Below are 14,529 nucleotides of genomic sequence, written 5' to 3'. Positions count from 1 at the left end.
TTCAAGAAATATTGATAAATAACCAACCACACCTCATTTTTACAGAAATTTCAGTATTTTGTACGACCTCCTTTGGCTTTAATTACAGCTTCAATTCTCTTTGGCATGCTTACAATACACTTCTGTATTATTTCCTGGATCCTCTCATTGTGATTCCAAAAATTTATCAGCCTTTCAATAAGTCGAACTCTGGTAGTAATAAATTCTTTTGTCATCTCTCTTTTTACGAGTTCCAGACGTTCTCAATGGGATTCAAGTCCGGTGAGTTTCCCGGCCATGGCAAAAGTGGAATGTTTTTGGAAGCCAGAAACGTTTTGACTCTCCTAGCAGTGTGGCAAGGTGCACCATCTTGCATAAAAATATATTTCTCCCCATTTGGGAACCATTCGTTCAGCTGAGGGATAAGCCTGTTTTCCAATACCTGGATATATTGATCTCGTTTCATTGTTCCCTGAACAATGTAGAGTCGTCCTGAACCTTTGCCTGATATCACAGACCATATCATGACTGATATTGGGTGTTTAACTGTGTTAACCAGGCATCCAGGAGCAAAATTTTCTCCCTTTCGTCGACGAACAAACATTGCTTTGTCCATCAAACACTGAAAGGTTGATTCATTGGAGAAGCAAACCTGAAAATTGTCAAAGAAACTGATAAAACTCTCAATTTTGTCTTTAAGTATAAAATAGTTCATTACTGGTTAATATTAAGAAATTATATACCCTTTTCCAATCCTCCACGGTGAAATGTTTGTGCTTTTTTGCCCAGAGAAAGCGTTTCTTCTTCATAGCGTCGACGAAAGGGAGAAAATTTTACTCCTGGATGCCTGGTTAACACAGTTAAACACCCAATATCAGTCATGATATGGTCAGTGATATCAAGCAAAGGTTCAGGACGACTCTACATTGTTCAGGGAACAATGAAACGAGATCAATATATCCAGGTATTGGAAAACAGGCTTATCTCTCAGCTGAACGAATGGTTCCCAAATGCGGAGAAATATATTTTTATGCAAGATGGTGCACCTTGCCACACTGCTAGGACAGTCAAAACGTTTCTGGCTTCCAAAACATTACACTTTTGCCATTGCCGGGAAACTCACCAGACTTGAATCCCATTGAGAACGTCTGGAACTCGTAAAAAGAGAGATGACAAAAGAATTTATTACTACCAGAGTTCGACTTATTGAAAGGCTGATAAATTTTTGGAATCACAATGAGAGGATCCAGGAAATAATACAGAAGTGTACTGTAAGCATGCCAAAGAGAATTGAAGCTGTAATTAAAGCCAAAAGAGGTCATACGAAATACTGAAATTTCTGTAAAAAGGAGGTGTGGTTAGTCATTTATCAATATTTCTTGAATTAACATTGTTATAATTGTAATTTTACTTAATACTGTTTAAAAATTAAATATGTAATGTGAATTCTGCTTAAGAAAAGAAACCAGAGTTCAAATGAGGAAATAATACGTAAAGTATAGTAAAAATGTGAGTGATTATAATAATGTGGCCAGGTACTGTAAATCTAAATATTAGCTAAACATTGTTTTAAATATAAACGCCTTATATTGCTCATAAGTAGACTTATTAGTTTATTTCTATTTCTTATGACCGAATACATGGAATATTTTTACTTATGTTTTTTTTTATGAAAATAAGTAAATAATTTATTTAAATTATATTACAAAGAGAGGGATGTCCGCTAAAAATGTCTATATACCCAATGGTATTTTCCAAACACCTAACGCACTGTAATAATAATCCTCAGTGTTTTGAGAATCAGAGGCCATATGACTCTTATACTGCAGACATTAATTGCAATTCCCTCATTCTTACATCATTCTCAATGACACAATATTGTCAAAATGTGATTGTATTCATTGCTGGCTTAGTTGTTAAATCATTAAGAAAAATATGGTGTAATAAATCTAAAGACTCGATTTATGGTACGTAGCCTACCAGCAGTAAACAAAATCTCTTTTATTTTTTAACGAAAGAATAATGGGAGTCTTGTCATATCATCATCTGAGATTATAGGAATATGCCGCTGAAGTGAAAGAGCGATTATACAGATGTTAACAGTTCATTCAATGGCATATTACCACCCACTCTTACATCGTGTGAAAACAATGTTGTCTAGAAGTAGAACACTTGTACAATCTTTCTACACTTATAAGTTATAGGAACATGTTTTAGAAAATGGACCCAGATTCCTTCCGAGAATCATATTTTAAACTTGTTAAACTGACCATAAAAGTACATAAAGATCTACTGACGTAGCTCAGTTGCCTAAGGACTGTCGGTCCGGAGTCGCGCTCGGTCGCGGGTTCGACTCCCGCTGATTTCCTGGTTAGGTTTTTCCTTGTATCCCCAACCGTAAGATGAATGTCAGGTAATCTATGGCGCATCCTTGGCCTCGTCTCGCCAAATATCATCTCATTATCATCAATACCATCGATGATAAATAGTCTAGTAGTTGATACAGCGTCATTAAATAACCAAATAAAATAAAGTACTACATAAAGAACAAATGTTAGCACACAGCTTAAGGTTACCAGTTCAATACTTTACATTAAAATGTTGTAAGACAATATTTAATGGAGTCAATAATAATAATGATAATAATAATAATAATAATAATAATAATAATAATAATAATAATAATAATAATAATAATAATAATAATAATAATAATAAATCAATAGGCAAGATGTTCTGTACATTAGGCCTGAGTTCTATTATATGATTAATTGACTAATTCATGCATGTGACGTTTATTCCATACTACAGCTGTGATAATAAGCTCTTGCACGGTAGACCTACTTATATTTCTAACTAAAACATTAGGTATGTGTTTCTATTATGTGATATGGAAGCGAATAAATAGTAACTGTTCATTTCTCGTCCACATCAAAGCAAACGTGTTTACAATGTAGGCCTAATGTAACGTCTTACATAGGCAGTGTTTTGTTAATAATAGTTAATACTAATAATTTTCTTTTCATCTGAACTATTACTACAATATGCATTTGTATTTCTGTTCTCTCTATATGTTGTCAAATAACTATACAACATCTTTAGTTACGGTATCAAATTGTTACAGTTTTCTTTCGTTTCATGTCAAACTAAAGGTAACTAAGCTTGATTATGTCTTTAACGATTTTTTTCATTTATCCATTCAGATATATTTATAAGAGACACCAAACATACATATTAAACATTCAGCATTGTATAGTGCAGCCGTCTGCTAGCCGGTGCTTCTCCCAAAGCATGGCAGCGGACACATGCTTCAATTTCTCCCTACTCTAAACCATAGACAAATAAATAGAAAGACCCCCAACTCAATGCATTACCTTCGACACGCTGTTGACGCGACGTCGAGACACTTGGCGGCAAAGCATCGGAACTACATCTCGTTACACATAGCGGTAGAATGCGGAACTACATCCCTTGTTACACGGCCCGATCGGTATTACAGGTATCCGTTATGCCAGCATTAGAGCACGATCGGTACTGCAGATATCTATTATATCAACACATACTGGTATTTTTCATATCGTCAAAGGAGTGTGTAATGGTTTATCAGTTTAAATAACATGTTTAACCACAATATTTATATCACATTTTTGTTTTAACATGTGAATATAAATATAATGGTTGAACATGAAACTGAAAACCATTAACAAACTCCCTCTTTTAACACCGTCATTTAACCCTTCTATTAAATTAATTTATCAAATTTGACTAATAAAAGTTTTTGCATCTTCTAGATCAAATATGTAATTGAGATAGAGGATGCGAATAGGATAGGATACTTCGCTCCAAAACACCTTAAGCACTATTTTTAAATAATGTTATCTATCATGTATTGGAAGATAAAAACAAAGATTGACTTTGGAATATTGACTTCGAAGTTATTATTGGTCAGTTATATAATTATAATTCACTCTTAATTTTTTTATGTCAAACATTAGCTTGAAAATAGTCATAAGATGTTTTGCTGTGACATAGTACAACGCACGTTCATAAACATTTATAATACACCGCTTTATTTGTTTTACACCGTCAGAGCTGAACATCTATTTTTAAAAGTAACTGCCATTAGTTTAATATATGGATATTAAAAATCTAAGTAATCAATAATCACCACTGATAAAGAATACAAAGAAAACTATTTGTCTACAACAGACATAAAATTAACTTAGACTTTTAATAAAAACACCATTAAGAAATACAAGTAAAAAAATTATTTTTCATTCTCTGATGTATAGTTGATTCAAAACACTGAACATATTAGAAAAAGTGCAATACAATTTATTAGAGATAAGACTATACTTCGCAACATTTCGTAATTTTGAGCTTTGATACTGAGTGTTTGATTTGGTTGTGGCCCCATTGCTCAAAATATGTTGTTGTTGTATTCTAATGCCAGGGGTTTGACAAAGTCATTTGACCTCTTGCACTCCAATATTTTTCGAAGATATTATCATGGCCAGCCACTGAAGCACAGATTTTGAGGTGTTCCGAATCCATTTCTTGGTTTGAGTTGCACAGTGGGTAGTTAGGGGACTGATATATTCAAATTCTATGCAGGTGTTTGTTTGGCCAGACAGTCATAGCCTGTTGCCAATCTAAATGCAGCTACAGACGATTTTGTGGTAAATCGGGAATTAACTGTGGATTATGATGCAGAGAGTTCCATTTTTTCCCTCGAGATTTGTGTTATCAAATTTTGTTTGTTGAAGTCTAAGTATGTAGATTTAATAAATCATTTCACAGAGTAATACGTAGATTTAGTAACAGGTCTGTAAGTAGCAGTGCTGCCCTTCTTTGCTAAAGCATCAGCATTCTCGTTTCCCAGGATTCCACAATGGGATGGTATCCACTGGAGCATTTTAGTTATTTCTGCTGTTTGAAATGAAAGTATGTATTTAGAGACTATTGATAGAATAGCTGCTTTGGAGTCTGACAATATAACTGCATTCTTAAATTTATTGATGTGGCATAGAAGATTCCTGAGACTTTCACTTATTACAATGATTTCTCCTTCAAAACTTGTTATTCCATATCCAAGAGATCTATAAAGTGAGAAGAGACAAAATATTGTACCATATTTACTCTCTTCTTAGCTTATGTTATACAAGCATTCCATTATAAAAAATTTAGTTGCTTCTGTACCATTAAAGTAGTCCCGCCCAGAAATCCGATTGGGGGACTATTTTGCTGCATAGAATTGGAATATATCAGTCTCCTAACTGTCCATTGTGCTACTCAAACCAAGAAATGGATTCGGAACACCTCAAAATCTGTGCTTCAGTGGCTGACCATGACAATAATTTTGAAAAATACTGGAGTGCAAGAGGTCAAATGACTTTATTGTCAAATGCCTGGCATTAGAAAACATCAACATATTTACTCTGGTCATGATAATATCTTTGAAAAATATTGGAGTGCAAGAGGTCAAATTACTTTATTGTCAAACGCCTGACATTAGAAAACAACAACATATTTGCTCTCTAAAAATTCTAAATAATGCACCCAAATCTCACCAGTTGCAGAAGCTGCAGATTCGTATCGCTGCCACTGGACTCCCTCCTATGCCCTATAGATGACACAACTGAAATGCTCATTGTACTAGTAATTATTATTTGTATTTATATTACTATGTAATGTTAACTTAGGGTCTTAAAGATAGTTAGATTTATCATTGCCCTATATATTACAAACATTATATTGCTCATAATGTAGAAGTAAAGTACTCTACTTTTTTTTTCAGATGACTGAATGAATTCCCCTTATTTTCCTTCAGTTAACTGAAGAAATCAACACATTAAACGAAATGAGATAACAATGATAATAATAATAATAATTCATTCTAGTACCGAGGTCATGGAAAGCATGGGGCTATACCTCCATGCCCCCCAAATGCCTTCTTGACATGTTACGGGGATACCTTTACCTTTTACCTTTAATAATAATAATAATAATAATAATAATAATAATAATAATAATAATAATAATAATAATAATAATAATAAATGAAGTCCATTACCATACACTTGTCAACAAAATTAAACACAATTTTGTTAAAAAGACAATGAATGAAGCACTCAATGAAAGAGAATACAGGTTCAAATTGATGCCACAGTGAAGTGCAATGAATGAAGCAATTATGTTAGGTGGCGAAAAAGGTTAATGTAAGTAGGCTGGTGATGAAGTGGGTCATAGTTCTTGAGTGGGATACCAAGCATCCCTTGATGGAATGGCCCCTCTTAGTAAGTTATATCTGAAGTCACCGTTATACTGATTACTGCGAAAATGGCTTGCACATAGGCCCTTCTGTAAGGATGAGGATTTTCTGCCACAGCTGCCCACATGTGGTACCTGTTACAATCAAAATTCTATTATTATTTAAAAAAAAATACACAGACCAGGGTTGGTATTAATTTAAATTAATGTTTTAATCATTATGTAAATAAAATAATTTTTATTTTATTTACATCAAATAACTGTTACTACTTAAATCACAGATTAAAATTATATGCATCTAACATGATTAAGATGAGATATTAACTTCCTGAAAAAAAAAATATATATATATATATATATATATATATAAACGTTTTTACATATGACTGTTCTGCTGCTTCTTAAAACTATTAGCAATATATACGAGTAGCAAACTTGCATCTCTGCAATGAACAAAATATTGTATGACTTGAGGCTTTCCCGGCGTTTGATGTAGAATAACTCTTCTCGGGTTCTCAGCCAGGTGAGTTGGAGATTAGCTTCCAAGCTTTCGATGGCTAGCTCTGCCATCTTCTTCAGGGACGAAGTGATGTGGGACGAAATCGAAAAATCGAAGGAGAATTGGGAGGAAAATTTAAAAGGTACGCAAAACGAGTCCTTGCAAGGGGCTGGGGGCTGTACAAAACTAAATATGTGAGCTCCAAGCCTGTTGGCCACTAGTCTCACTCCGGGTTACGCTGCTCCCCTGAAGGAGCTCTAGAAAATTTTGAAGTGGAAGCCGAAATTGGACGTAACCTCTTAGGTACCACATACGCGAGGGGGGCTGAGATTGATCAATTGATCACGGAACGGGGCGAGGAGGAGTTGGCTGCTGTTTGCCGTTAGGATGGCAAGACGCCGTCATCTGTTGTTCGATGACAAAGCATGTGAAGGCCGTCGGAAGAAGCGCCGTGAAATCTGCAATTTGAGAGGTCCCTGTCCTTTCAATTTGACTTATTGAGTGACCTCGTATATTTAATAGACTATTAATATTATCTGAACTAGGGCATACATCATTTATAAAAAAGGTGGAATATATATGGGGAAGGGCATATAGGTCCGTGGCCCATTTCTTATAGGGCTCATCCCGACATTTGTCTTACGCCTGAGGAAAACCACGGAATACCTTATTCAGGATGAGTTGTCTCATATAAGAGACTAGCCAATTTGGCTATTATGTAGGAGGTCATGAGCCTTGTTGATTTGTCTCAATTTCGAGACCAGCCATTTGGCTATATGATGGCTCAATTGCGAAGAGGGGGGAGAGATATAATTGTTAATTAGGGAGATTCATGGGGATATGAGTGCAGGTCCGTGGCCCATTTCTTTTAGGGCTCATCCCGACATTTGTCTTAGCGCCTTAGGAAAACCACGGAAAAACCTTAGGCAGGATGAGTTGTCTCAATATCAGAGACTAGCCAGTTGGCTCTTAGGTTGAATGACTCTATGAATCGATGGATATATACTAGCCAATTGGCTCTATGATAGTTCCATCGATCAACAAAAGTAGATAATGTTATGGAGGGATTTTGTTTAGCCCAGTTAAGACAAGGCCATTTTACAGCGGTTGCACTATCCAAGGAGTCTCATGGAGTTGAGTCGTGGCTAACAAAACCTAGGAGTAACGCCAGCCTCCCTGTCCTCCTGTCTCAATAGTATAGCTAATGGACCTGTCTGGTGTCTACGCCGTAACCTAGGATCATACTGGCCGAGGCCAGATATGAGCGGGTTGGGGTTAGCACGAGCTTCCGCATACAGGTTCTTAGCCAGTCGAGCAATGAACTCGTCTATGGTTGGCAACTCTAGTTCATCATGGAACTTTCTTCTCGAGGCGACTCGGGGGAGATGGGTAATGAGTCGAATCACCTGGTTTTGGACCACTTGGAGTTTACGGAGATGGGACACTGCCGCAAACCCCCATGCGGGTGCGGCATAGGTAATGACAGAGCGAATGAGGGCCTTATACATGGTAAGTCCTACCCTTAGGTTGTCAGGAGTTAAGGCCGCCAGAATGGGATAGTGTCTAACTATCAGCCCGTTGGCCTTACGAAGAAGGGATTGGATGTGATCTCGGAAGTTGAGATGAGAGTCCATAATGATCCCTAAATATTTAATTTGGTTCATCCACGGCATTTCTCGTCCGAAAAGTGTGGGTGGTGGTGGTATGCCTTCGAGCCTCGCTCTTAGTGAAAAGAGTATGGCCTGACATTTCTCTACATTGTCCTTGATTCTCCAGTCGTGGAACCACGGCTGGAGGTGATCTAAGATCGACTGCAATCTACGGGACGCTAATCTATAGGTTTTGCCCATCGCCAAGAGGGCAGTGTCGTCTGCATAGATATACAGATGACTACTTCTGCCGTGGATATAGCGAAACGGGAGGTCATTAATGAATATATTGAAAAGTATGGGCCCGATAATGGAACCCTGTGGGACTCGTGCGTGAATTTCACGGGGCGTGGAGAAACTAGTGCCTACACGGGTTTTGAATGTACGACCTCGGAGGTAGTTAGAAATGAGGCGTATCATTCCATCTGGGACTCCCATGCCCAGTAACTTAACGAGGAGTCCCTCATGCCAAACCTTGTCGAATGCTCGCTCGATGTCCAGGTAAGCTGCAGCTACTACACGCTTCGTGCTCATAGCCCAGGTAATGTCCTCCGTCATGCGGAGTGCCTGGAGTGTAGTGGAACGACCAGGGTGAAAACCGAATTGCACGTTCCTGATTTGGGGCAATACTACTTCAGTGAGGCGTCTATGTATGACCCGCTCCGTCAGTTTGCTGAGATGTGGGACCACGTCTAGCAGGTATATATGCAAAAGTAGGGCTTCCCGCTGCGGGCCAATCAGGAGCTAGTTCCTGGTCCCGACCACCAGGCGCATTCTGGTTGGCGGACACGGCAGCCAATCAGGAGCTACTTGCTGGTCCCGACTGTCTGCCGTGTGCTGGTGGTCTAAGCGTATTGATGGCTGGTTTCCATGCTGTACTCAGCTGTAGACCCCCGTCTCTGTTGAAATTATTGCAATCTAGCTGGATTTCGATGGCTTCCTTGATAACTAAGTCCCAGTAACCTGATGTCTTGTCCAAGATGGTGGTGGCGCTGAAATCTATCTTGTGACCAGTTCCTAGGCTGTGTTGGGCTACTGCAGACTTATCAGGATAATATAGTCTTATGCTGCGTTGATGTTCCTTGCAGCGTTCCATAATAGTTCGTCCCATCTGCCCGATGTAGCATTTCCCACACTCACAAGGTATTCTGTAGACACCAGGTGTCCTGAGACCAAGATCGTCCTTAACTGGTCTCAGCAAGTTCTGGATCTTTGTGGGCGGCTTATGGATGGTTTTAATCCCGTGTTTTCTTAGCATTCTGCTAATTTTGCCCGAGATGGGGCCGTAGAACGGGATGTATGCCCTGCCCTTTGTCTCCTCTTGTTTCTCGGCAGTTGGTTTGTCCGAAAAGGCCCTTCTGAGGGCCAAGCCGATTTCCCTGTTGCCGAAGTTGTTCTATTGGAACGTCTTACATAGGTGACAGATCTCAGAAGGGAGACTCTCTTTGTCCGAAATCCCTCTCGCCCTGTGTAGAAGAGTCGACAGGACCGTTCGTTTCTGTGCCGGATGGTGGTGGCTGTGTCCATTCAGATATAGATCGGTATGAGTCGGTTTCCTGTATACTCTGTGACCCAGTGTGCCATCTGACTACCTGGAGATGAGAATGTCTAAGAAGGGGAGACATCCGTCTTTTTCCACCTCTTTCGTGAACTGGATGTTTGGGTGGATATTGTTCAGGTATTCTTGGAACTCCTGAAGTTTTTCTTCTCCATGAGTCCAGACGACCAAAGTGTCATCTACATAGCGGTAGAAGTGAGCTGGTTTCAGGGGCGCGTTCTCCAGAGCTCTGTGCTCGAAGTCTTCCATGTACAAATTGGCTATGGCAGGTGACAGAGGTGAGCCCATGGCTACACCTTCGGATTGTTTATAGTACTACCCTTTATACATGAACTAGGTGGAGCTGAGCGTATGGTTAAAGAGTCCAATTACCTCAGGCGGGAAGTGAGGTCTCAATAACTCCAACGTTTCCTTGAGTGGGACTCTAGTGAAGAGGGATACAACATCAAAACTCACCAGAATAACAGATGGATTTGTTCTGATGCTCTGTAGAGTCTTGATGAACTCTGCTGAATTCTTCACATGGTGGCTGCATTTTCCCACAAGAGGGTTCAGAAGACTGGTGAGGTATTTGGCCAGCCGGTAGGTGGGAGAACCTATGGCGCTGACAATAGGTCTCAGGGGAACCTCCTTCTTGTGAATTTTCGGCAACCCGTAGAGTCTAGGTAGTCTCGTGGAATGTGGAGTCAAGAACTTCGTCACTTCGGCTGGCAGATTGGCCTTCTTTAGTAAGGCTGTTGTGCGCCTTTCTATGGAGCTCGTGGGATCGCGGCTGAGTGTCTTGTATGATGGATCCGCTAGTAGTTCCAGGATCTTCTCATGGTAAGTATTGGACTCCATGACGACCGAAGCATTTCCTTCATCTGCCGGTAGCACCACAATACTTTCATCCTCTCGTAACGAGCGGAGTGCTTGGTGTTCTGCCTTTGTGATGTTGGGTGTGGCTCTACCCGCCCTTATGAGGGCCCCGCAGACGTCCCTGCGAATCTCTTCCGCAGTGTCGGTCGGGAGTTTATGGATAGCTTGTTCCACTGCGCTTATGATTTCCTTTACAGGAGGTTTCTTGGGTGCTAGGGCAAAGTTAAGTCTTTTCGCTAGAACCGATACCTGGTTCGGGTCCAATGTCTTGCCAGTCAGGTTGACAACCACGCGGTCAGAATCCAAAGGTGGTGTGACTTGGTTGGCAACAGACAGTCTATTAAATTTGTCACTTTGCCTAGTGGTTGCCTTTCTCCTGTAAAGTTGCTCTTGTGCCGTGGTGGAACTGTCAATCCACTCCCAATCCTGCGGATGAAGCGCGGAAGTCAACTGGAGGTGGATGTCTAGAAGCTCGCGGGCGATGGTGTCCAGTACTCTCCTAGTGTGGTGTATCCGTTCTCTTACGAGCGCCAGGCTCGTGCGTCGGAAGATTCTCCGAGCTGCCAGTGAATTGACATGGTGTCGAATCACGGCAAATCGGGGGATGGTGTCCTGGTCCCGGCACCTCTGTAGAAAGGCCAGAGAACAAAGTGCGCTGGCCCTCTTCTTACGCAGCTGTTCGAACTTGCGGATGCTGCGATGCATTTCCTCCCCTTAAAGGTGAACAATGTATGAATTGAGGCTTTCCCGGCATTTGATGCAGAATAACTCTTCTCGGGTTCTCAGCCAGGTGAGTTGGAGATTAGCTTCCAAGCTTTCGTCGGCTAGCTCTGCCATCTTCTTCAGGGACGAAGTGATGTGGGACCACGTCTAGCCGGTATATATGCAAAAGTAGGGCTTCCCGCTACGGGCCAATCAGGAGCTAGTTCCTAGTCTCGACCGCCAGGCGCATTCTGGTTGGCGGACACGGCCACATGGTGAAATATATTTTTCTTCCTATGAATTCATATAAAATTTCACCACAGAAAAATCTTTGTTTATTACAGACATATAATTCTAGCATTTTCTGAAGAAATGGACAGGTTTTGAAAGTTTGCTTCTCATATGTCTTTTCCCAACTCCTAATTAAGGAGCAACAGAACACATGGTACAGGTAGTCAAGTAGAGCCTACTTTCGGAATCACCACCTAATTAAAGCACAGTATGATGCTGAGGATTGAAATGAATAGTTGTAGCTCATAACAATATTCAAAGTAAAAGTTGCACAATGCCAAATGGACTATGTATTTATTCTGAAAACACACAATGCTAAGCTCTTCTGATAAATTTATTTGTAAATATTAATCTCCCTAAATAGTTGATTCTTTTCTAATGAATAACAAACTGAGCATAATATCTTGCCTAAGTCTAAGCTAATTATTATTATCATTAAGTGCAGGTTATTAGTGCTGTAACTCTTCATGTATTAATAATGAGGCCTATGTGTAAACATAGTAAATTATTTTTGAAGCGATGTTGTTAATTACTTAAAATAACACATTAACAAAATACACAATTATGTAGGAACTAATACACAAATTAAGTTTAAATGAATTACAAAAGAAGGCAAAAACTCATTTTAATAAACAAATATGAATTTGACAAATAATTCTCACTTAAATTTAAAAATCACTACAGTTTACCAACCCTGACTATTTACTGATGATATATAAGGATATCTTTACATTGAGCTTATGCCAATGCCATTGCTTACCTTTTAAGCTGTGCTGCATTCCTTGGCACAGGAAACAGGAATAACCAGGTCTTCCCATTACTATCCGATTTCTGACAGTACACTGCAGCACATTCACAGTGTAAAACACCGCTATTTGTCTTTCTATTAACTGAAACAAACCAGCAGTAGCCTAGTATAATATAATTCATTAATAACACTACATTTCATAGAACAATTGAAGGATTGCAGTATAATCAACGTTTGTGAAATATTCCTGGAAGAATTCTATCCACGAGTCTATAAAAATAATAAATATCTCCGGCAATTTAACTCCTTTATTTTATCAAAATTATTCCAGTAAAGGTACTACTGTTAACTGTAAAGTCAAATTTCTAATTTTTTTTTTTCGGGAACAACACTTCTTTACCATTGCGTTACCAAGCTAAGGTACCCCGCCATCCTTTTGTAACGCAATTGTAAAGAATTACACCGGGAACAACATATTTAGTCATATCAGATTCTGTCCCACGAATTTTAAGATGTCTGACCAACTTAACTTAGCTATATACAAAAATAAGATGTTCGTTCATACCCAAAGTGTATATTAACTCTGTTAGCTTACCTTTAAAGCTCTTGGCGTAATTACAGTTAGGCCTAATACACTGTTGTAATTCAACACAGAAGTCAGTTCATCATGTGGTAGTGGTAGAAGGAAGGTAATCGCGTTCTGAAGTTTATCCCTGAAAACAATTACAAATCTCAGTTTAATAAACGTTTAAGATATGACGGAAGAATTCAGTTTAAATTAAAAAACATGACGGTGCAGTTAAGCTGCATCTACACGGTTCAGTTTTTCATGCTCGTACGCACGCAGTATGGGAAGAATATTGAAAGAATCAAGTTTAAAACGCATGTTGAATTAAGATACATTAAGATTTTCTATCTACAAGGTACGCCATATTAATATTAAAATACCAGAATACCATGTGATGGAGTGTAAAACAGATTATAGTTTCACTGACCAAGTTCTGCAGCAGTGAAAGCTAAAATAATATATTATCCTGCACATTGTGTGCACTTCCGTTATTATTAAATACCAATCTTGCAGGCATTGCTTGAATGTGTGAAGTTGAAAGAAAAGTTGAACCGTGTAGATGTAATCTCAACATATTTCTTTCTTACCTTTAACGTTGCGAATTATTTCTTGTTGCAGGAAAGCACCAGTAACTTCTCAATTAACTCGATCTGTTCAAATTTCTTCCTTAAGCAGCCATGTTCGTCCATTCCATAATTTATACAAGATTTAAACAGAATAGGAATGCCAACATCCAACAATTGATCAACTGAACAAATGAGGTTAATAGATCATACATAACTAATATGGCTACTTTGTCCTCGAATGAAAATGCAAATTAGCTATATAGTAATAGTAATAATAATCCGAATATTATAAAACTGACACATTCTGTAAATAATGGATATTAATATAAGTTTAAAACTGTCATATTGGCAAAACTTATAACCAAAGAGTTTTGTACTGCTAATTTTACAAACTCTGTGTTCGAAATACAGCCAGCGCTGTCCTGACCACATGCGGCAAACTATGGAACATCTATGAGCATCCAACATCTATAATTTGAGTTAAACCCCCCTGCTCTAAACTTCTGCGCAGCCTCGGCTGTAGGGGCTCGGCTGGGCACTGCACTAGTCTCACGCAGTTTAGTGAAAACACGAGCAAACGCTCTTGAATCTGGAACGCTGCGATTTTAGGAAATCGTCTGCCGTATTCTCTACAAGTAGCAACAGCATTGTCATTACAAAACCCGCACACAAATACCATATCGGCATACTCAGCATTTGTGAATACGCTCGGCATGCTTAAATGATACAGTAAAATTGGCCAGTTAATCACAATCACAGTTGAAAAATTCCATTATGTAAACTAAAACACAACGTCACAACTTGACCTTCAAAACAAAAATGACAATAGATAAATAAGCCC

At 38.9% G+C, this 14,529-nt stretch overlaps 1 long non-coding RNA gene across 1 annotated transcript; it reads right to left on the bottom strand.

The window, feature by feature from the left end:
* Positions 1-4,016: 4,016 nt before the first annotated feature.
* LOC138705051 (uncharacterized) lies at positions 4,017-14,175 on the bottom strand. Its single transcript, XR_011333563.1, has 4 exons — positions 13,710-14,175; positions 13,150-13,267; positions 12,567-12,696; positions 4,017-6,384 (listed from the first exon to the last, which is right to left on the bottom strand). It is a non-coding gene; the product is annotated as an uncharacterized lncRNA (long non-coding RNA).
* Between the last annotated feature and the right edge of the window lie 354 nt (positions 14,176-14,529).

This window comes from Periplaneta americana, chromosome 8, assembly GCF_040183065.1.
Source record: "Periplaneta americana isolate PAMFEO1 chromosome 8, P.americana_PAMFEO1_priV1, whole genome shotgun sequence".
In the NCBI taxonomy this organism is placed as follows: domain Eukaryota; kingdom Metazoa; phylum Arthropoda; class Insecta; order Blattodea; family Blattidae; genus Periplaneta; species Periplaneta americana.
Note: the sequence above shows the minus strand (reverse complement) of the source record. Positions and strands in the feature narration are given on the sequence as shown.